This window comes from Lissotriton vulgaris, chromosome 11 (assembly GCF_964263255.1).
Source record: "Lissotriton vulgaris chromosome 11, aLisVul1.2, whole genome shotgun sequence".
In the NCBI taxonomy this organism is placed as follows: Eukaryota; Metazoa; Chordata; class Amphibia; order Caudata; family Salamandridae; genus Lissotriton; species Lissotriton vulgaris.
Window position 1 is genome coordinate 152,486,201 of NC_141699.1, and position 22,012 is coordinate 152,508,212.

Consider the following 22,012-nt stretch of genomic DNA (forward strand, 5'->3'; position numbering starts at 1 on the left):
AACACTGATCGATTTCTAAATAATGAATGTAAAAAGGCAATCCATGTCAGCGATGTAGTTCCTGTTTGTGTTTGACGTTTTACTTAATATTTAATTCCCTTACAGTGCTAACGATTTCCCGGATGTCGTGTTTCTGTATTTTTTCCGTGTAGCATATTACGCTTGTAAAGCACATACTTTGATCTGAGCCACCACCAGGTGCTAAGAACGAGCCATGGTTGAATGCTAAGCATCCGAGAATGTGATTTTTATGAGCCCTTCTGAGAGGCCCAGAACCAGCCTGAGCCAGCCCGCCTCTGAACGGTTCCATGATCCTCCCTGCCCTCACCCTTTGTTTTCTTTTAGACTGGTGCCACCGAGGTGAAGGCAGGGATTTCACCTGAGCACTTGATGTGTTGTGAATGTGAGCATGGGGTGGGAGTGGGAAGATATGCACAGCAGGGGGAAAGGGATGGCCAGTGCAGGTGAAGCTTTTCCTTTGTATAGAAATTTCTGCTGGCATCATAGCCCAGGGTTTGCTGTCCTGCACTTATATACATGTGTATTCCATACAAGTGCACAGACAGCAAACCCTGGGCTATGACACCAGCAGGAATTACTTTACAAAGGAAAAGTGTCACCTGCACTTCTATCCCTTTCACCCTGCTGTCTGTGCATGTGTATGCAATACACATCCACGGCGCTGCTCACCAGATAAATGGTGAACAGGACCATGGATCTGTCTCTATTTGCATCCAAGGGCCCCGACGAAGAAGTAGAGGAGGCCCTGGCAGGGAGAAACCAGGAGACATTTGACCCACATCTATCTACACAGTGAGACCTTCGGGAGGGTCTGGATTCCAGGACGACAGTGCTGCTGATCAGCCCAACTCCACTGAATAGTATCAAAGAGCAGGCAGCAGTTTTTAAGTAAGTTCCAGTAACTTTGATGCATTCTACAGCATCAGTATTACCTACTGGCTGCATATCTAGGTTACAATAAGTGAACAGTGTTCTAGACTTACATGCATGGAAACGTCAAGAAGGACAGTGCCCTCCGAATATGAAAATGTAGTGTAAGCTTGTAGTGTTCAGCTTTTGGGGTGCCAGGGGGTAACTTTAGGGTTCAGGTTGGGTGTGGGTTTTAGGGTTCCAGGGAGTCATTTTAGGGTGCAGGGTGGGTTAGGGATTGGGGTGCCAGGGGGTAATTTTAGTGTTACGGGTGGGTATGGGTTTTGGGTTGCCAGGGGGTAATTTTAGGGTTCCAGGCGGAATGGGTGTTTGTGTGCCAGGGGGTGATTTTAGGGTTTGGTATGGGTTTTGGGGTGCCAGGGGATAATTGTAGGGTTCAGGGTAGGTATGGGTTTTGGTGTACCAGTGGGTTCATTCTAGGGGTCAGGGTGGGTATGGGTTTTAAGGGGCTAGGGGGGGTAATTTTAGGGTTCAGGGCGGGTAGAGTTTTTTTTGGGGGGGAAGGGTAATTTTAGGGTTCAGGGTGGGTATGGGGTTTTTGGGTGCCAGGGGGATAATTTTAGGGTTCACGGTGGGTATGGGTTTTGTGGTACCAGGGAGGTAATTTTAGGGTTCATGTTGGGTATGGGTTTTGGTGTGCAAGGGGGGACATTTTAGGGTTCAAGGTGGGTATGGGTTTTGGGGTGCCTGGGGGACTATTTTAAGGGTCAGGGCAGGTATATGTTATGGGTTTTGGAGTAACAGGGGGCTAATTTTAGGGATCAGGGAATGTATGAGTTTTAAGGGGCCAGGGGGGTAATTTTAAAGATTCATGTGTGCTCTAATTGTTGTCCAGTTTCAAATGCAGAATTCAACACTTTTTTTCTCAGCTTGGCCTGAGCATTACCCGGTCCTGATTGTCTGCCATTTTAGCCCCTCCCCTATTGATTAACATTAGCCAAGCCCCTTCATTTGCCAGGTTAGCCCCCCCCTGGAAAAATTTCTGCGGACGCCCATGGTCAGAGCAAACCTGAGCAGTTCTGTGATAAGTGCTGTTAAAGAAAGACAAGCATTATGGCACCGATGCTGAACATAGGGGAGAGGATGTGGTCTGTCGGCTAGAATGCTGACTTTGGTGCTGAAAACCAGGGTTCGAGCCTCGGGGTCGTGTCCACATCCTGTGATTCTTGGCAAATCACTTAATCTCCCTGTGCCTGAATGACTAAATAACCGGTGCACATGTGAAGCGCTCCAATACCTTTGGGTCGAGTTCACGCAATATAAATATGCAAATAAAAACAACAGCAGGAACAGGATGCAGCAAAGGTCAGCAGTGATCAGGGAGAGGACGGCCAATCAGAACAAAACATTGAGTGAAATCTGATGGAAGGAAACCAAGCACGCTGCGAGGGGTGGAGGTGATCAGTGAGAGGTTGGCCAACCATAAGGAACAATGAGTGAAATTGCCTGGTCGTCAGCCAAGCACCCAAACTGTAAAAGCAACCCACCAATAAAAAGACGTTATTTCTGAATGGAACAACAAAGATCGAATGGCAATCAATAGGCGTGGCTTTAAGCCCATATTGTACCTACAGCATTTCTTGCATGCTGCCTAGGCTCGACCTAAAAAAGATAGTGCTGCTGGAAATATGTTCTGTTATGCATCAGTAATGTGTTAGTAACCTTAGGGAGGATAAGTGAGAATAGATATGTATGCATGTGAGGACACACGTACCCTGGATCACAAATGTGTGGTCCCAGGTGCTAGACAGACTAATCGTGTATCAGTACAGCCCCCTCTCAGTCTGTTCATATGATCCTACACCAAGGGTGCAGGCTGCTGGCACTGCCAGCCTATTGAGTGAAACCTGTAACTCCTGCAAACACCACTCCACTCCCACTAGGATCTCCTGCAGGGCCCGATCCTGTTAGTCTGAGCTGCTCTTTTTCCAATTGGTCTTTCTTTCATCGTTACGCAAACTATGTGTTAATGTGCTCAATGACATCTGTGCAGTTTATAGTCCATAGGACTAACGTCGATTGTGTATTTTGTGGCACAATCCAGAAGACTCTATACAAGTTGCTAGTGCTCCCTGGCCTCTCATAAGATAGCTTAGAGGGTCTTTGTAGTCCTTGCCCTACATACCCACTCTTGTATGTGTTACTTCTACTGGGCCTGTGGTGCTGTCCTTGGCACTGCCCGAGGAGGATGCCCTTGCTTCAGTTACTGACCACCCCATGCCTAAGTACTTGTTGAGTTGGCCATGGCAGAGGTTGTTCCTGGTCTTCCACGATAGGTGGTCATCTGTTTTTTCCATGCTGGGGCTGATCTTGGCTATTACACAATGTTTGGTGCAGGCATGTGAATCCCTGCTAAAGCACCTGTATCCCTCAATTGATAGTGCAATGAGTCTGGATGGCTCCCATGCCATGTGACCTCTGTTCCTTGGCCGCTGGGTTCTGAGTGTCATCAGTCACTTCTTCAAAGGGCATCCCCCATCGCTTGTAGGGGAGCATGCAGTTGTAGCTGCAGGGTTCTCTGCTGTACCTGTGCCACATACTAAGCAAATGTTGAGGATGGTGTATTTTTTTAATTGTCGTAGATTTGTCATAGAAGTCACTCTATTCTTATTATTTCTGCAGTGGCGTCTAGGGACGGTTATATGCTGTTCCATGTGGAATTTGAGTACATCAATGACACGTCACAGTGCCATGCAAAGGGATAGTTGTGATGTGCTCATTTTTAGGTCTGGCATTAGCCAAGACCTTTTGATTTGCCTAAAATCACATCTTTATCTACTAATAGGGGCCTTCAGCCAGCCTCCTTCATTCATTGGTCTGTTGTGTCATTCACATTTTTCTTCCTCCCAATAAGAATAGAGGTGGGTCAACCCACTTTAGTCATTGACTAACTTCACTATGATAGATTGCATTCTGCCCTTCCATAAGAGCACATCCAAATGTAAAGGGCGCATCTGCACACAAAGAAGTTCCCTTTAGTGGCAGGGACATTATGTTTTTGGAAACAAAAAATATTTTTGATTTCAACAAGTGTTTCTGTTTTTTATATTGGTGAGGGCCTAGAACCTCCTCAACAAATGTTTTACAACAAAATCACACAACAAAAAAAGCATTGCAAAAATCAAAATTCTAACAGTTAATTGCAAACTCATTGATTTTGCCTGTGGTTGTTACGTCTGACGGTAGCCAACAGCGTTTGATTTTCCTAAAATTACATGCATAATATTCTTGCTTTTAGGGGCTTTCAGCCAACCCCTTCCTCCATTAGTCTATTATGTTGCCATTTACATTTTAATTCCACTCACTACAGCATGCAGCTTGGGTCAATGGGTCCATTAACAATGGATCCACCCACTCCAGCTATTGGCTAATTTAACTGTAAGTCAGGGCATTCAAACCCTTTCAGAAGTTGTTCCTTTCAGTGCCAGGGGTTACTATGGCAATGTGTGTGGTTTGAGACCAAAATATATTTTTCCATTTAGCCAATGTAAGCAATGTAAGAAATTGGATTACTATTTAGGGTGGGTGACTACCCATCTCAAGGCATAATCACATACCGTGCCAGGGTGAACCCTCAAAATCACTAAATTAACCTGGTACCTATGGCACATAGCAGATAGGCTTAAAGTAGGGCAGAATATTTGTACAGTACCAAAACAGTAATAAAGTTGAAATGAAAAACAATAAAAAGTGAAAATTGAATTAGAAATCTAGAGTAAAGTATCAATAATCAAAATTACAAAAAACTGATGAAAGGAACTGGAGTTATGAATTAAAAAAACTTCTTATTAGGACTAGGGCCAAGATAACCAATGGTCGTGGTAGACCGAGACCTAGATGCAATTTGACGCTGACCACGATGGAGTGCGGGTTGGATACACCAATCAGGTTCATCCTGGTCAAAGATTTTACCTTCCAACTTTAGTTCTTTAAGTACCAATCCTCCACAGCGATGCCCTCCTAAAGCCCCTAGGACCTCACAAGAGGCACTTAGAGGCTCACTGAGTCAGGCAGAGGGCATCAGCAGGGACTGGTCCTGGTCCAGTTGCCACTGGCCAGCTAGGCACTTGCAGACAAAGGCCTCTTGAAGCTTGTTCTGTTCCTGTAACATTAACTGAAGGTCAGCCTTAGGACCCTTGGAATCCACTTCCTTGACCTGGGCGAACAGGTCCAGTTCCCCCAGGGCTCTTCACAGGTCGCAGACCGTAGGTTCAGTCCTCTTTTGATCGCCCTAAGGTCCAGGGGTGTTCTGAAGTGGGTGGCTGTATCAGCCACAGTACCCTCAATAAACCCAGAGACAGAAGTCTGGTAGAACAAAAAGTTGAGTTTTCAGCAACCAGACAGTGAATACATAATAATTGTTTTAGCAACCTGTCTTGGCCCTATGAAGTGCACCATAAATGTAATTTGTAGAACCCTAGTAGACGTGTGAAGCATGATTTGACACTGTAATGTGAAAATGAGGCCCACTGGAATTGAAGCCTTCTTGGCTGGAGATACAAAGGAAGGGCCCTTCTAGGTGTCAATTAACACATGCATGTAACAGGGAAAGCCTCTTTGTAGTGCACCCAAGTGTTATATGTAAAACCCTGCACACCAGCAAAGCAGGATTTGACATTCAAGAACAATTTGACACTGTAATGCTCATAGCCCCATGCTGAATATTCTGTCAGGTTCAAATGGGTCATCTCTGCCCATTCAGATCAGCCTATTCTTTACTCTTGGAAGGCATTTCACACCTATTCATACCTATTCAAATGATAATTACTGCTGGGGGGAAGTAGGAGAGCAAATGCAGATTAGCATTTGGTTATTGGCTTTACCACTATTTGTGTCTCTGGAGACTGCTTAGAGGGAATTGGAGGCATGCTTTTATACTGTGAATAGTATCTTTGTTTTGGCTGGCATTGAGTGGAGCAGGTGTAGTGGCATGCGATGTGGGGTATCACTAGGCACAGCAGTTTCTTAATGATGTCGTAGTCAGCTGGAGGACCTTTAGAAAAACCTGTCCGCATCCTTTCCTGTGTGCTCTTCTTTTGGTGTTTTGCAAGAGCTTGTCTCCGGTTGGAGTTGAATGATGTTTTAGGGTAACCTCTGGTAGCAGGTTATCAGCAGCATCATTAGAACAGATGGCATACCTCTATGTGCCCGCGCTTTTGTGTTTTGATGGAGTGGAGGTTGCAAGAGCGTGCATGCAGTTGTGTGTCAGTTTGTGGCTCAGTCTGCAATGTCAATATTGGTTTTCCCATTGCTCTTGGAGTGGCTCCTTTGATTTTTGCACTCGTTCTATTGCAATGTTTATCCATTTATCCTTACCCTACAAATATGTTCATTTGCACTTGTTTCCGTTAAGGTTTTTCTGTCACTTTTGTTGTGCAATGCCCTGGGTGTGTTGTTTCTAAATAGGTGGGTTTGCTAAACGTATATTTTGTGTGATTTAGATTTTTCAGGTGTCACATTTTACATGAGGTCTTGCGACGCCTCTGTTACAGCTTTTATATTGTCCTCGCTTTTTTAATGAATGTGGTTGTGCCAAGTTTTATTTTAGCTAGATGAAAATGTAGGGCCCGATTCACAGAAGTAATCTGAGACGAAAGTCTAACTTTACGACTTTTGATAGTCACAAAGGGCATTTACGAGTAGTATAGCTAGACTTTTGGTCTGAGTTTGGACCAAAAGTCTAACTTAGACTAAAAGTCTAACTTTACTACTACTAAAGTTAGACTGTTGGTCAAAGTTTAGACCAAAATTATAACTTAGACCAAAAGTCTAACTTAGACCAAAAGTCTAACTTTACTACCACTAAAATTAGACTTTTGGTCTAAGTTAGACTTTTGGTCTAAGTTTAAACCAAAAGTCTAACTTTAGTAGTGGTAAAGTTGGACTTTTGGTCTAAGATAGACTTGTGGTCTAAACTTAGACCAAAAGTCTAACTTTTCTACTGGTAAATGCCCTTTGTGATTACCAAAAGTCATAAAGTTAGACTTTCGTCTCAGATTACTTCTTTGAATTGGGCCTCGTGTTTCTGAGGTTGGTATAATTAATTGCATCCTTATTGTCTGTTTTCTAAATCTGAAGTTGGCTTTCTCTATACTATTACAGGTGTCTAGCTGGGTGATTCTGTTGGACATATTTTCAGCCAATTACAGTGTTGCTGGGTCTTGAATTCCTTAGTAAAAACAGAAGACAAGAGGCGTTTTGTAAAACAGGAACAGCTTTGTATTGTATTGGATAAAATGCATTGACTTGTCTACCCTACATGTTGCTTGATATGTTTTATACAATACAGGGACAGTGATGCTCCATGGTTGGCCACTGGCCGGGTACCTGCTCTGATGTTCGCAGAAGACACCTTGTTGTTGTCTTGAACATCATCAGGTATCCAGAGGGTTCTGGACGGCTTTGTATCTTTCTGCCCTTTGAGGGGATTGAAGATAAACTTAGCAAAGACGAAGTTTATGATCTTCCATCCCCCAAAGCGCACTCGCCCTAACCCTGTATTAAATGGTGTCCCGTTGGAAAGGGTGAGAACCTTTGTACACTTGGGGGTCACCCTGACTGAAGATTTCAGTTGGGGCCCACAAGTATCCAAATCTGCTCTGAGGTTGTCTCAGATCGTAGGGGGCATTGGAAAGTTTCAGAGAACAACCCTGTTTAAGCCAGTTGCCCCAGCCCTTGAGATCTATGGGGCACAAGCAAGACCAGCTGTGATGTATGGTGCAGAACTCTGGGGCCATAAGAGTACACCAAGCCTTCTTAAGGTGGAACAGGCCTTTATGAGGAATCTGGTAGGCCTCCCCCAGAGTACCTTGCTCACACCCCTGAGACTAGATCTAGGGTTAGAGTCCATCTCAGAACTGCTAGCTGCTCGACCTCTCCTGTATTGAAGAAGGCTTTGGACAGTACCTGAGCTCGAGGATTATAGAGCTGAATTTACCGCAGTTTGGGGGCAGTTAAAGAACAAGAATATCCCCTGGTTAGCCCATATTAAAACCCTTGCACATGAAATTGGTATGCCCCAATTATGGGAGACCCCGGAGGTGAGCTGCCCGGGAGTGAAGAGAATAGAGCTCCTGGCCTCCTTGAGACATTACAACCTAAGCCTTCTGCACAGCTCGACAACTTTGGGCAGTTTGTCTACAGAATTTTTACTGGTAAAACTTGTGTCTAGGAGGAAGGAGTTTTTGGACTTAATACAGCCTCCCCTTGCAAGAAAACTCTATACACAATTAAGACATGATTCCCTACCTATTGGAGCATTTACTTGCAAATGGGATGGACGAGAAGAGGGAATTTGCCCAGTCTGTAACAACACCAAAGAGGATATTGTTCACGTTTTATTCCTCTGCCCAGCTTATAGCACAATACGGAGATGCTGGTTGGCACCGTTATGCAGAAGTCTTGGTTTAAGGCAATGTGTACAAGCTGTTAGAATCTTAAGATATGACACCTCCCCTTCTATTGTGTTTGCGGTCTCCCGTTTTTTATATGGTATGTGGCGCAGAAGGCTCACCCTAATGAATTGTGATAAACTGTGATCAACTGCGATGTTTGCTACCATTATTTTGATAACTTACTGTTTAATAACTTTTTAACCATGCTTTTTTAATTATTTATGTATTCTATTTTGTGTATGTACATATTTCATCTGTGCTTTTATGGTCCATGACCGCAATAAAGTTATCAAAGAGATTTATCAATAAAAAGAGGACTTGAAGATCAATTCTTGGATTCAGACTTTATAATTGTCTCTGTATTGATGTGTTGGGCCACCAATTGCTCTTTATATTGAACATTTTTGGGTCCAGTAGGACCGCACCTTGGCAGTGGGTACTCAGGTTGTGTGCACACATTTTGGGGCACTCTTTTTTTGTGATAATCTTGGGGATCAGAGGTTAGGTGCTAGCCCCTGAAAGGTTTCACTGTCAGCATACGCATGAATCTACTGGAAGTGTGCCAGCCTTTTGATTAGGTATTGAAGGAACTACTCCATACTTGTGGGAGGATCTGCCACTCAATAAGGCCATTTCCATAGGATTTACCCCAACACCTTAGCAAACCAGGTAGTGCAGCCGCGGAGTTTCCGTCAGCAAATGACGTTGTTCTCTCACCGCATATTAAATTAAATTAAAGCATAGCTTTTACGAGGGTGGGCCTGACAAACTGTGGAAGGTAATGGAGGTGCAGACTTTTTGTACAGTGTGATAAGCTGGGCTGATGCTACATTAAGGCCAATGTAAGCAGTAACCTTACTGCGCAACCACAAATCCCTGCAAGAGGGCACTAGATTGCAACAGAAGTCCTAAGAAATTGCTATTTGAAGAAGTGGAGTACCCACGTTGTAAAGTACCATTTTTCCTGGGGCTTCAGCCATCATTTCACTAGAGATGGGAACAAGCATCAAACCAGGTAATTATGAGTGTTAAGCAACATACATTAATGAAGTGATGCATTTAATAGCCATGAAATCAGCATCATCCCTGCATAATGATCGGCGCCTACATTTTTCCCACTTAGACCACCCTAAAGCGCAGGCTAGCTGCCACACGCAACAAAACGAGCAGCTGCTGAACCACCTTGAAAGAGCTATGACTTCTTCAAGGGTATGAAAGCACTTTCCAAAGGCTACAGCACACCTGCAACCTGCTCCTTCATTAAAAATTTCCCCAAAAAATTACTTATTAGGAACAGCACAGTTTGCTAAAGCTCAATGTAGGGCTGCTCCTTGCAAACCAGGTGCATTTTAAGCCTGAGGGGTTATCACTCATAGCGCTTAATTCAATTATATCAATCGAAACAAAAACACTTCATGCTTTTTTGATACCCCATTCGAGGAGCCAAGAAGCTGGACGCACGCTGCCACCTGGTGGATTTTTGAAGAAACAACATGCAATGTTTGTATTTTCAAAATCCAGATTGTTTTTATTGCAGTATTTTTAAAGACCACGCTATTTTATTTCTTTGGGTTTTACCTAAAGTTTCACTTGCTATGATTCATCTGCGCCCCTCTATGTTCTTGTATTGAGTTAGGAGGAACCTTACAAAAAGTGAAAGGAACCATTAAACACCCAAAGGACTAGGGTTCAATCTAGAAGAAGCAAAGAATTGCCCTTTGGAGACCATTTCACCACCAATATTTACACACACCACCAATCGAGATTACAAACATCCAATCTTGAGGGTTACCACTCTGACCAAAAAAGCAGTGTACTCACACATCAAAGTAAATTGCAAAGTTGTATAAACAGTTTATTAATGAAAATATCCCAAAGTTAAAAACATTGTCATACAGCATACATTGTGTAAAGAAACAGCAGCATCTCTATATGAATCCGCATGGAATTACAAATACAGTGCAAATAGACAAGTTTAAAAACCGGCGCGAGTAGTAAAAAAAGACACTACTCTTTGTCATAATAAACCATATCTATAAAGAAAAGCGTTGGGGCAAGACTCTGATCTATTACAGTCCGTCAGCATCTAGTGTAACAGCCCACCGAGTGGATTTATGGTGTACAGGCGTTGACGCGTTTCAATTGTATCCTAGTTTAGACCATTTTTATCAAGACTAAAAACATATACACTCTCATAATAATGTACAGATATTACACAAAGATATTAAGAGCAGACATACCATACTAAACATTGTGGCTAAACCATATCTAATAACAATCTAAAAGTTACACGCTGAGTTAGGAACCCCCAATCACTGGATAGATGTTACCCCCAAATATTCAATCAGCATACTAACCCCGAAATCAATAACACCTGCAACCAGAGCACAGCCCATTGAGCTATTTTATTTGCACTGGGGGTTGTGATCTTTCAGTTTCGCACAGATCACTGCGGCATGGGTTAAACTAATTGAGCCGTTTAAAACTAATCATCCTGGACACTTCCTAATGCAGTACAGAGCACTTGGTGTTTCAGGAGAGACTCACTAGTTCTTTAGAACCCAGTTCATAGCAAGTGACGTTGGCAGGTCTATCATGAGAGCTCCATGGATCTCTTAGTACTGGGGTACTAATGCACCCTGGAAGTCAGGGCAGCAGTACATTGTGGCAGTCTGTTAATTTCACAGCAATATAATGTTGTGAGGTATTTCTAATATTTGAGTATTGTGATTGTGGTGCACAGTGAAGGCACACATTGTTGTGCCCATGATTTGAAGCCAGTGTTGCACTTTGTTAGAAATTGAGTTGTAGGTTGTCTGGGGTATGAGCCCTAGTCAGGCTGCAACCACAATCCTAGTCAGAGCAAGAAACAGGCAAACCCAAAATGAACCTGTGCTCCCCCTCTGGTAGTTTGGCACAGAGCAGTCAGACTTAATGTGTAAAGAACGTGTGCAACACAGCATACAGCAAATCAGTGAAAAAACCACACAAAAAGATTCCACATCATGTTAGAAAAATAGAACTTAGTTTAATAAATAAAACAAGACAAAAACAACAAAATTCCAATTTGTGGAACTGAAGATATTGAATTTCAAACTTTTAAAGTAAAATAGCGCCAATATGCAAAAAGAGGCTTTACCATCGCTCTTTTCCATAGGGGGTGGGACTCGGGAGGAGAGAGAGGCATTAATTAGGTCAAGAATGACAGGGCAAATTGTTTCAGGATATTTAGTGGAGCTGGGTCTCTAGTGCTGAGATGGTTTGGAAAGATTCACAATCCATCAGGGGAAAAGGCTCAAGGGAGTGGTCTCTGCTACGTAGATCCGTATTCTCTGAGTGGAAATTGTTTAGGCTGTCCATTGGGGAGAATGACGAGTAGATAGTTTGGATTTTATTATGAAAATAGTCTGCAAGTTTATTACAACGTTGGCCAGTGGCGTCAGGTCTATCTGGGGGTGGGGGGGCTTTGAGTAAAGTTTTCGCTATGCGAAAGGAGGAATGAATGGATAGGTGGATGGTCAGGTGAAAGGATAACAGAGTAATGGGCTGGATGGATGAGTGAGTGTATAGATAGATGGATGAACAGGTGAAAGGATCAGAGAGTAATTGGATGGATGGATGAGTGAGTGAATGAATGGATATATGGATTGGCAGGTGAAAGCATGGCAGAGTAACAGGGTGGATGGACAGGTGAAAGGATATCCGATGATAGGGACGGATGGAGGAGTGAGTGGATGGATAGGAAGATAAATAGCAGAAATAATGGCAGAGTAAAGGGGTGTATGGATGAATAGATTGGAAGGTGAAAGGATGTCAGAGTAAAGGGATGGATGGATGAGTCAATGAAAGTATCAGTGAATGGAGGCTAGATTGGATGGATGGCAGAGTGGATGATCAGTGAATGGATGGCAGAGTGGACGGATATATGAATGGATGGATAAATGGCAGCAGAGTGGATAAATGGGTGGATAAATGTCAGCATGGGTGGATGGATGGCAATGTGGAAGGATGGCAGAGTGGATGGTTGGACAGTAGTGTAGATGGGCAGATGGCAGAGTGGATGGGATAGCAGGATGGAAGGGGAAAGACTGAATGATGGCTGAAAGAACAAATAGATAGCAGAATGTAAAGGTGAAATAGTGGATATCTATGGGTGGATGGAAGGTTGAAAGGATGAATGATAGATTGTCGGATGGAAGAGACAAGAGCGCTCTTCTCGTGGGGGTGTGGCTCACTTACTTCGCTTGTTTGTTGTCATCAGAGCTTTAGTTCAAAGTGGGGGTAATGTTTTGCATAACACTGCATTTCATTTATATGGCTGTCGCAGATGCATGCCTCTTGAATGGTATGAACAGATACACAGCACATTTTTGGAACACGCTTTCCTTTTGAATTCCAGTGCTGTATTAATGGAAATCCTACTTTCTTTAGCAGATCTTCAGGTGCACCTGCCCCTTTGCAAGTATATAACAACTCAAGGCTCTTGTGATCTCCTTGTGACCCCTGATTCCTTCATTCCCTGTTACCATACTTTGTTAAACAATGGAAACTGTGATTCGAACAAACAATTGTTTCTGTGGGTTACTCTAAGGTTATGTGTATATCTCTTTTCTGTTCAGAAAACAGTAAAATGTTGACGAATTACACTCTAGACACCTCCAGTAAAGGTTTCTGATAGTATTTCGTGGATATAAATTGATATATCACCCACCTCAATAAATTAAATGGGGTTGTTGGGGTTGTTGTAATTCTAACAGAAAAAGAAGCACCACTGGCCTCTGCAGCGGAAACCTTGCAGCGGAAACCTTTGCTCTTCAAACAGCAGCTCTGCTGCAGAGATACAACAGCGTTTGCACATTCAGTTTTGGACTCACTTTGCTGGCCTGCTGCAAGTTGTGTTCCATGCCTCATACATAGCGGGCCTTGTGTATGTTTTTAAAACTATCAGTTCTTGCTTATTACTCCCTATCTGAGATGAGATTGACTTTCTAAATTGAGTGCACATTTCAATGTTTGAACTGTTTTCAGACTGTCTGTCGTCTTGAAGGTATCCCTGGAACAACAAGCTGTGCTTCTTGTTGATTGCTGGGAATTTATTTTACCAATTAAAGAGCACAAGGCACTTCGCAATGCAGGGAAAAGGCCCATTTTCAAAGCTGCTTCTTTTGATTCATTACTTGTGATGACCCATGTGCTACAAATGACAATTGTGGCACTGCCACTCTCACCTTTTTCTGACGTGTTTATTGTCACTTCGTAAATCAGTCCTATCACTGAAGCTGCATCTTCACCTCCGCCTGTGATGCCACGCCGAATAGTTTCAATCTTTAGTCATGTCCTTTCATCCCCATCATCTACAATTGGTGAGTTCTAGTATCAGTACAACCAGTTCCAGCATCTCCAGCTTTCTGCAATGCACCTTGACTTGTCAAACATCATTGCCCCCATCTTTTTTTTTTTTTTTAAAGAAATTAGATCCATTTATTAAATTACAAGTGAAACATAAAAGGGCAAACCTGCTATAGGACAGCATAAATAATAGCAGTGAAGTCATATTATTAAAAAAAATACTGGATCCTGACTGTTAATGAACAGCCGTTTACACTATGTGCCTGGGTGAGCATTTCACAAGTGCACCATGTTTCCAAATGTGTCCCTCAAATATTTAACAATTATTAAATAGGCTAATACTTGCTATTAGAGTTCTTTTTTTATGTTTGAAAGCTTTATTGGAGTAAAATTGGATAGTACAATAAGGTGACATCAGCAAATTACAAGAAAAAGGTTAAAAAGTGGGATAAACTAAACAGAAGGAGCTAATGTCACATTGAAAAGGCAAAGCATTTTGAATATTTTACGGGGAGGAGGGGGGGGATGGAGGGGAAGGAAATAAAAGCATGCTAATCTCATATAAGAATGAATAAAAAAAAAATAGAAACACAATGAAGTTCAGTCAGAAAGTACAGTAAATACACAATATTCAGAAAAATACCTGAAATAAGAACTTTAGCAAAAAACATGAATAAAGCTAAAAAACTGCATTAGTGAAATTGAAAAATATCATCAACTACAGCAGGAGTACATATGTTCAAGGGGGTTTGAAATTATCAGAGGAAAGTGGGGAATATGTTTTTTTGGCAGATTGATCTAAATATAGGGTGAGAGGTAAACAGTAGAGTTCAACATTTCGGGAAGGTTTGCAGGAGGACGCAAAAGCAACATCAAGTCTATGTGAATGGCATACTAGATTCCACCAGCAGCTTAGGGACAGAGTATTCTTGCCCCCATCTTTTGATTTGCTCTTCCTTGCTGCAGGTTTAAAAGATTCCTATTTGTATGTTTCCTCAGTTTCAGAATGAAATGAATTCAGTAAGACATGAGAAGGACGAACAGTAGCTGCTGCTGTTTCCACTTATAGCCGCCTTGAACCAGCTTTTGCTTTTTAATCCCTTTTTCATTCATCGTTGGTTGTTTGCCCTGCTGCATAGTAGAATTAGGCAGGGATGGCTTGGTAGCATAGGTTGCATAGGTAGCATAGGTTGTGTTTATAATTTCATGAGTATATATATATATATTACCCTTTTAAATATATAGCGTTGATTTCTTGTGTGTGTTTATCTACTGGGAAAAGGTGTTCTGGAAATCAGCAGTAAATATAATCCTATAGTTTCACAGGACTATGCATTATTTTATATGCACTATTCACAATTATACGAGGGGTGGTATGTGGGTTACCGACTTCTTGACGTCCTGGTAAATTGGCTTCAGCTTGCGATTTCCAGCGGGTTTTGGATGTCTAAAACTGAGCCATATTTCCTGTAAAACTGCAAAAGCGAATCATTCTTGTGGTGGAAAATTGTGAATATAGCGAAGATTTTGTAATTTTTAAGGTAAAAGAGAGAGAGGTCAGTAATTAGACTGGAAAGTGGGATCTGCCGTAGGGTTTTCAGGAAAGGTGAGACTGTTGTTTGTTTCCAACAGACAGGAACTAAACCAGGGAGGAGCTGTAGATCCCGAGTAGAAGGGAGATAACAAAGTAAGTGAGCAATTTCATGATTGCCACAGGACACTGATCTTGGTTCAAGTAGATCTGGAAGTCAATGGGGAAAGGATGGACAAAGTTTGCTCTGTGTTGAAGGTGGAAGAGCCTGTCAAATGAGATGGGGTTAGGGCAGGTTAAACAAAGTGGCTATTGACGCAGTCTGAGCCAGAAAACCACCAGGCTAGAGGCAAGGAGGTGTAAAAAAAGAAAAACCAAGGCAAAATGCCTTCTCCAGCTATCAGCCCAGGATCTGGCCAACATGCCTGCTACAATAAGGACCGCCTTAATTGAGCTCCAAGTTAGGAAGGATACCGCCTCTTTATTGACCTACAGCAATATTGAGTCCACAAAATCAACTATCACTATATCATCAATGTATATATGTGATTAACTATAAATGTACTATTCTTAAATTCACATCTACGTGTCTTGACAATATAGTGGTAGGCTTTAATGTCAGAGCATTATTTTTTTCAGACCAATATTTCAACCGCAATATTGTAAGCCACTGACATTGTGTTGTGGTTCGGAACCTCACAAAGCTATGTAAATATGTTAGTAATGTGGAGGCGGTTTTGAACCTTGACTTCCTGTGTGTGTGAACATGATTCACACCGACTCATGAGCCTATTTTGTATAGTAAATTTAATCTCTTCTCAAGTTATTTTCCTTTTCTATGTTTCATGTGGCCATTTTCATGACTTATGTGGGTTCAGTTTTAAATATTGTATGGGCAATATCATGACTCATGTGGAACCATATTCTTTTTTAAAGTTTGATTTTATTGAGAAGAATAAAAGGGCAGAGAGGCAGAAAAGAAGAAACAGTAAATAAATATAGCAATAATATACATCATAAGGAGAATAAGCGAATGTAAATACGAAATATACAAAGAGAAAATCAAAAACATTGCAAGTTGAATCACATAAGGAGAAAAAGTAACGAGCATAATAAATTCATAGCAGATAATATAGGTAACTAGCATAATACACATTAAAAATAAATTACAGCAAAGATATTGGGGACAAAGGCAATAGGAGAATCAAGGTGGTTTACGTACTTCAACTGAGTCCGGATCCGGGGAGGTGATTGAGGGAGCAGATGATGAAAGATAATCCACCAAAGGGAGCCACATCAGGTCACGTTTAATTGCCAGGGATATGGGAGACACAAAATTGGTGTCTAATCGATGATGAAAACAGACTGCATTCCACCAAGAGCGATACGAGACATTGATGAATTGTTTCCAGTTAGAGGTAATAGTGTGAAAAGCAACAGCTAGCAGGAGATCCATGAGGAGGTAGTGAATATGAGATTGAGGATGCTCCGGGGAGAGAGAACCCAGGAAAGTGTGGACAGGGGAAAAGGGGGTCCGAAAGTGAAAAATCGTTTGGATTTGAGTCCAAACTGAGATCCAAAACTGGGAAACAGGAGGGCATTCAAATAACATGTGTTTTAAATCTGCAGAAGGGCAGGGCATGACCAACAAGTAGTGGGAGTGTCGTGTGAGAATTTGGATAGAGCGTGTGGAGTAAATAAAATTCTGTTATAAATAGAATAGAGAGTTTGGGCGGTGTGCGCAGCTCTAGTGGCCTTAAGAAGTTTAGTCCAAATTTTATCCCAGAGAACAGTCAGACAATTTTGAGAGAAATCGGATTCCCAAGCCAGCTCAATTTTAGTCTTTGGCCTGTCAGTAGAAAAACGAAGAGAATTGTAAAGGGAGGATGCAGAGGGAGAAGATTCTAAGATTAAGGAAATAGGTCAATGTATTAGGGGGACAGTGTCTGAAAGTGGTATAGATTGAAGATACAGAGTAAGAACCGGGCGTAGTGAATCGTATTGTGAACGAGTGTTGGAAGGTAAAGAGAATTGGGATTGGAGATCTGAAAAAGAAATAATATTATCCTGAGAAAGAAGTTGAGATATCCAACTCAATCCCGAGAGTGCCAGACCTTCCAGTAAAGGGTACGATTACGGACTTTAAGTTGAGTATTGTACCAAATAGGTTGTTCGTTGAGTGAAGAACCGGAAGGGTAGGATGAATATAGGAAGGGAAAAAGAAGTTTATAAGAGTGGGAGATAATGGGATTACGGAAGCGAGGCAAACTGCACGAAAAAGATAGAATCTCACGAAAAGTGAAAGGAGAGATAAAGGAGGATTCCATGACAAACCAGATGGGAGGATGGAGAGGGAGAGCAGATGATAACCAAAGAGTAGATTGTTTCAAAGAAAAGGCTCGGTGATAAGCTCTGAAATTAGGAAACCGAACACCAGCCTGGGATTTGTCCGTCCGTAAGGAAGTAAGAGCTATACGAGAACGCTTACCGTTCCACAAAAATTTTAATAATAAGGAGTCGATTCTTTTAAAGTAAAAATCCGGAATACTTATCGGAATGATAGAGATAGTGTATAGAAGAAGAGGAGAAAGCATCATTTTTATGGAACTGAGACGGCCCCACCAAGATAGAAAGAGTGGATTCCAACGGGTGATAGATGCATCTAATTTCTTGGAAATGTAATCAAAGTTTAGCTTAAGAGTATCAGTTAAAAGAGGAGCGAACCAAACTCCCAGATATTTGATTTTAGTAGGTTGCCATGAGAAACCGGACCGGGAGAAGAGATGTTTTTGGCACGTAGGATTTAGAGGAAGGATCTCACATTTATCTGCGTTGAGACGGTAGCCAGAGACTGCAGAAAATGAGGAAACTTGTTGAAGAAAAGAAGGAAGAGAGGAAGTAGGGTTAGAACAGTAGAAGAGGATGTCATCAGCATATACTGAAAGCTTGACTTGGTAGGAACCAAACTGAAAACCGGATATACCATCATCTAGACGAATTTTAGTAAGAAAGGGCTCCAAAGCTAAAACGAACAATAAAGGGGAAAGCGGACATCCTTGACGGACCCCTCTTTGTAAAGTGAAGTAATCAGAAGTCATACCATTTGCGAAAATGGAAGCTTGAGGACTGGAATAAAGTAAAGAGATGAGAGAAATAAATTTAGAAGGGAGACCTGCCCATCGGAGAGCTTGAAACATAAAATCCCAATTGACTCTATCGAAAGCTTTCTCCGCGTCCAGGGAGATAGCAGCAACAGGGAGATCCAGAGAGGATGCTTTACTAAGAATGTTAAAAAAGACTCTAGAATTGTCCGATGAGAGACGACCCTTAACAAACCCCGATTGTTCAGGACCAATTAAATCTGGTAAGAGAGGATCCATCCGTAAAGCCAAGATCTTGGCCAGTATTTTATAGTCCATGTTAACCAAAGAGATAGGACGATAATTCTTACATAAAGAATGATCCTTATCGTCTTTAGGGATTAAGCAAATAAGAGCCTGTTGAAAAGAGCCACTTGACGAACCAGCGTTAATGAAGGAGAGAAATAATAGTAAAAACTTGGGCAAGAGAATAGAGGCAAAATGACTATAAAATTCAATAGTGAAACCATCTGGTCCTGGAGCTTTACCGCGACGTAATTTAGAGACAGCAAGGGAGATTTCAGAAAGTGACAAGTCTAAATCCAAAGAAGAGAAATTTACAAGAGGAGAGGAAGGAGAAGGAAGAGAATGAAAATAAGAGTGAAGATCATTCGAAGAAGGAACAGTTTCCGGGGTATAGAGGTTCTTATAAAAGGAAACAAATTCGTTAAGAATATCCTCATCTTTAAATCTAGATTCTCCCAAGGAGGTCTTAATGGATTCAATCTTGGTACGCTCTTTCCTAACTTTCAAATAATTAGGAAGAAGCTTTCCCATTTTATTTCTACCGCCGTAATAACGAGAATTATATTTTGAGAGGAGGTTAGAAGCTGCGTCAGTTTTGAATTTATTAAAGGAGATTTGAGCCTCAATTAATTCTTTAAGAGAAGAGTCTGAGTTGGTGGAATGATATGCAAATTCCAGGCGTTTAATATCAGCAAGTATTTGAGCTGATTTGGCCTCTTTGAGTTTCTTCCCACGTGCAACATAATTTATGATAAAGCCCCTAGAAGCTGCTTTAAAAGAGTCCCAAACCATAACAAAAGGGGAGTCAGGTGTTTGATTAAGCAGAAAAAATTCTGTAGCAAAAGTAGTGAATTCAGAGCGAAAAGTGGGGTCAAGGAGGAGAGTGTTATTAAATCTCCATCTGCCAGAGTAAGGGGAGAATGGGAGGAGATCAACGTCAACATGGACAGGGGTATGATCCGAAATTAAAATAGAGCCTATGTCAGAACGGATTGCGTGTTGGGACATGGATTTACTGAGGAAAATGTGGTCGATGCGGGATTGGGAATGATGGCATGGAGAGAAGAAGCTATACTCTCTGAGGTCAGGATTACAAAGTCTCCAGATATCAACTAGAGCTTTATTTTGTATTGTTTTAGTAAATTGGGAATGCATCCTAGAGGGCACAAATTTAACCCTCGAGTGACGGTCAAGGAAAGGATCCATAATTTGATTACAGTCCCCTTCAAAAATAATATAGTCATCAGAAAGGGAAGCCAATTTGAGAGAAATGGAGGGCCCGAAGGATTTATTCACACTAGTAGGGGCATAAAGATTAAAGAAAACAAGAGGAATATTATCTATAAGTAAGCGAACAATAACCCAGCGACCATTAGTATCACATTCATGAGAAAATGATGAAACATTCAAGTTTTTATGAAATAAAAGCACAACTCCATTTTTCTTATCAACAGTAGGTGAGCAAAAAACATGACCAACCCAACAGCGTCGGAGTTTTAAAGCCTCAGACTCTGGAAGGTGAGACTCTTGGAGTAGAGCAACATCAGTTTTGAGTCTGGCAAGGTGTGATAACACCCGTTGCCTCTTAATTGGATTATTTAATCCTTTAACATTCCAAGTTGTAACACGGAATGGAATAGCAAAAAAGAAAAACTAGCAACATTATGCTCATTAAGTACACAAGGAGAACGAGCAAAAGAAGTGATGTAAAAGGATGGGACGAAGAAATAGGGAGAAAAGTAAGAAGGAAAGAAAGAAAGAGATAGAGAGGGGAGCAGAGAAGAGGAGAAAAATAGGAACAAATAAAGAACAAAAAGACAGTACATGTCTAAAACAGACGACTGAAAAGACTTACTTACGAAAAACAATACGCCAAAAGACAAAACAGGGGTGGTGGTGTCGGAAGACGACGACGTCAGCAGCAAGAGCGGGCAACGACCTCCAACCCTACAACTCCACAGTGCAATAAAAAATGACCCAAAAGGATAATCAAGGGGAGGAGGAAGATATCTGTATGGAGGAGAGAAAGAGAGGAGGGTTATCAGGAGTGAAAAAACTAGAGGAAGATATATAACCTAGCCATGGGATGAATATAAACAGATGAAATAAACAACAAGAAAAACAGAACCATAAAAGAGAAACAACTTCAACAAATTATAACATCAGGTCCAATCAGGTATGTTTGGATACTTCCATAGCATCAGCTCCATGTTGTCGAAGAAATGATTGCAGGACTGCCAGTTCATCATAGGTGGTAGTTTTGTCCTTGTAGGCAACCTTGAAGAGACATGGGTGGAGAAGACCATATCTAGCATTTAGGGCCCTCAATTTGGGACGTAAGTCCAGAAATTTCTTTTGTCGATCCGCAGTGGTGTTGGTTACATCCTGTGAAAGGAAGAGACAGTGACCTTCCCATATAATTTGCTTCTTGAGTTTGACGGCTGAGAGAACCTGCAGAAGATCAGTGTATTGAAGAAACAACATAATGACTCCTCTAGGTTTATTTGAGAATTTGGGACCAAGGCGATGGGCTCTCTGTATGTGGACAGAAGCCAATGCAGGTGCATCCAGAATCCTTGCAAGAAATGATTGGAAGAAGGTGGTAGGGTTAGATCTTTCTGTAAGTTCAGGAAGTCCGTACAAGCGGAGGTTTTTCCTGCGATTCCTATTTTCCAAATCCTCTGTCTGTTTCTTGAGCATTAGTATTTCCGCTGCCATGGAGGGTACTTGAGAGCAAGAGAGGTGAAGAGAGTCTGTAGATTGTTCCAGAATGAGAACACGGGAGTCCAAAGAGGACCACTTATCCTGCATAGTCTGTAAGGTCTTGGTGGTGGCTTCCATAAAAGGCTTGAGAGCACGTAACTCCTGTAGAATAAAATCCATGGAAGAGGAGGATGGAGCATTCTCAGGAGAAGGAGGGTCCTTTTTGAGACGCTTAGAAGAAGTCAGCGTTGACGGAGTTCTGCTGCCATTATGAGATTTAGGGATAGCTCCAGGCATTGTAGTGGCTTTGGTAACGCACTTTCCTCCATGTCCTGAGCCGGAGAGTCTGAGTCTAAGCAGGCAGAAACTTTAGTAGCAGAGGAAAGTTTTAAGTTGCGCCATGAAAAGGTTCAAGCAGAAATGGGTGGAGATGCAATGACAGACAAAACCCTGATATGTTATCCAATATTGAAGGGATTGGAAGAAGCTTGGGAAGCAAGATAGAAACAGTCAATTGAAAAGAGACATGTGCAGGAAAACAGCGGTGAAAGAGGCTAGAACCATCACACTGTGTGGAGGGACATTCTGTCATAAAGATGAAAGTAACAGAGGAACAATCTCCAATAGATAGGACCACTATACTGATGTCAGGACAGGCAAGCACTCAAAACAAATAGTGTAGCACTTTGTCTTTTTCC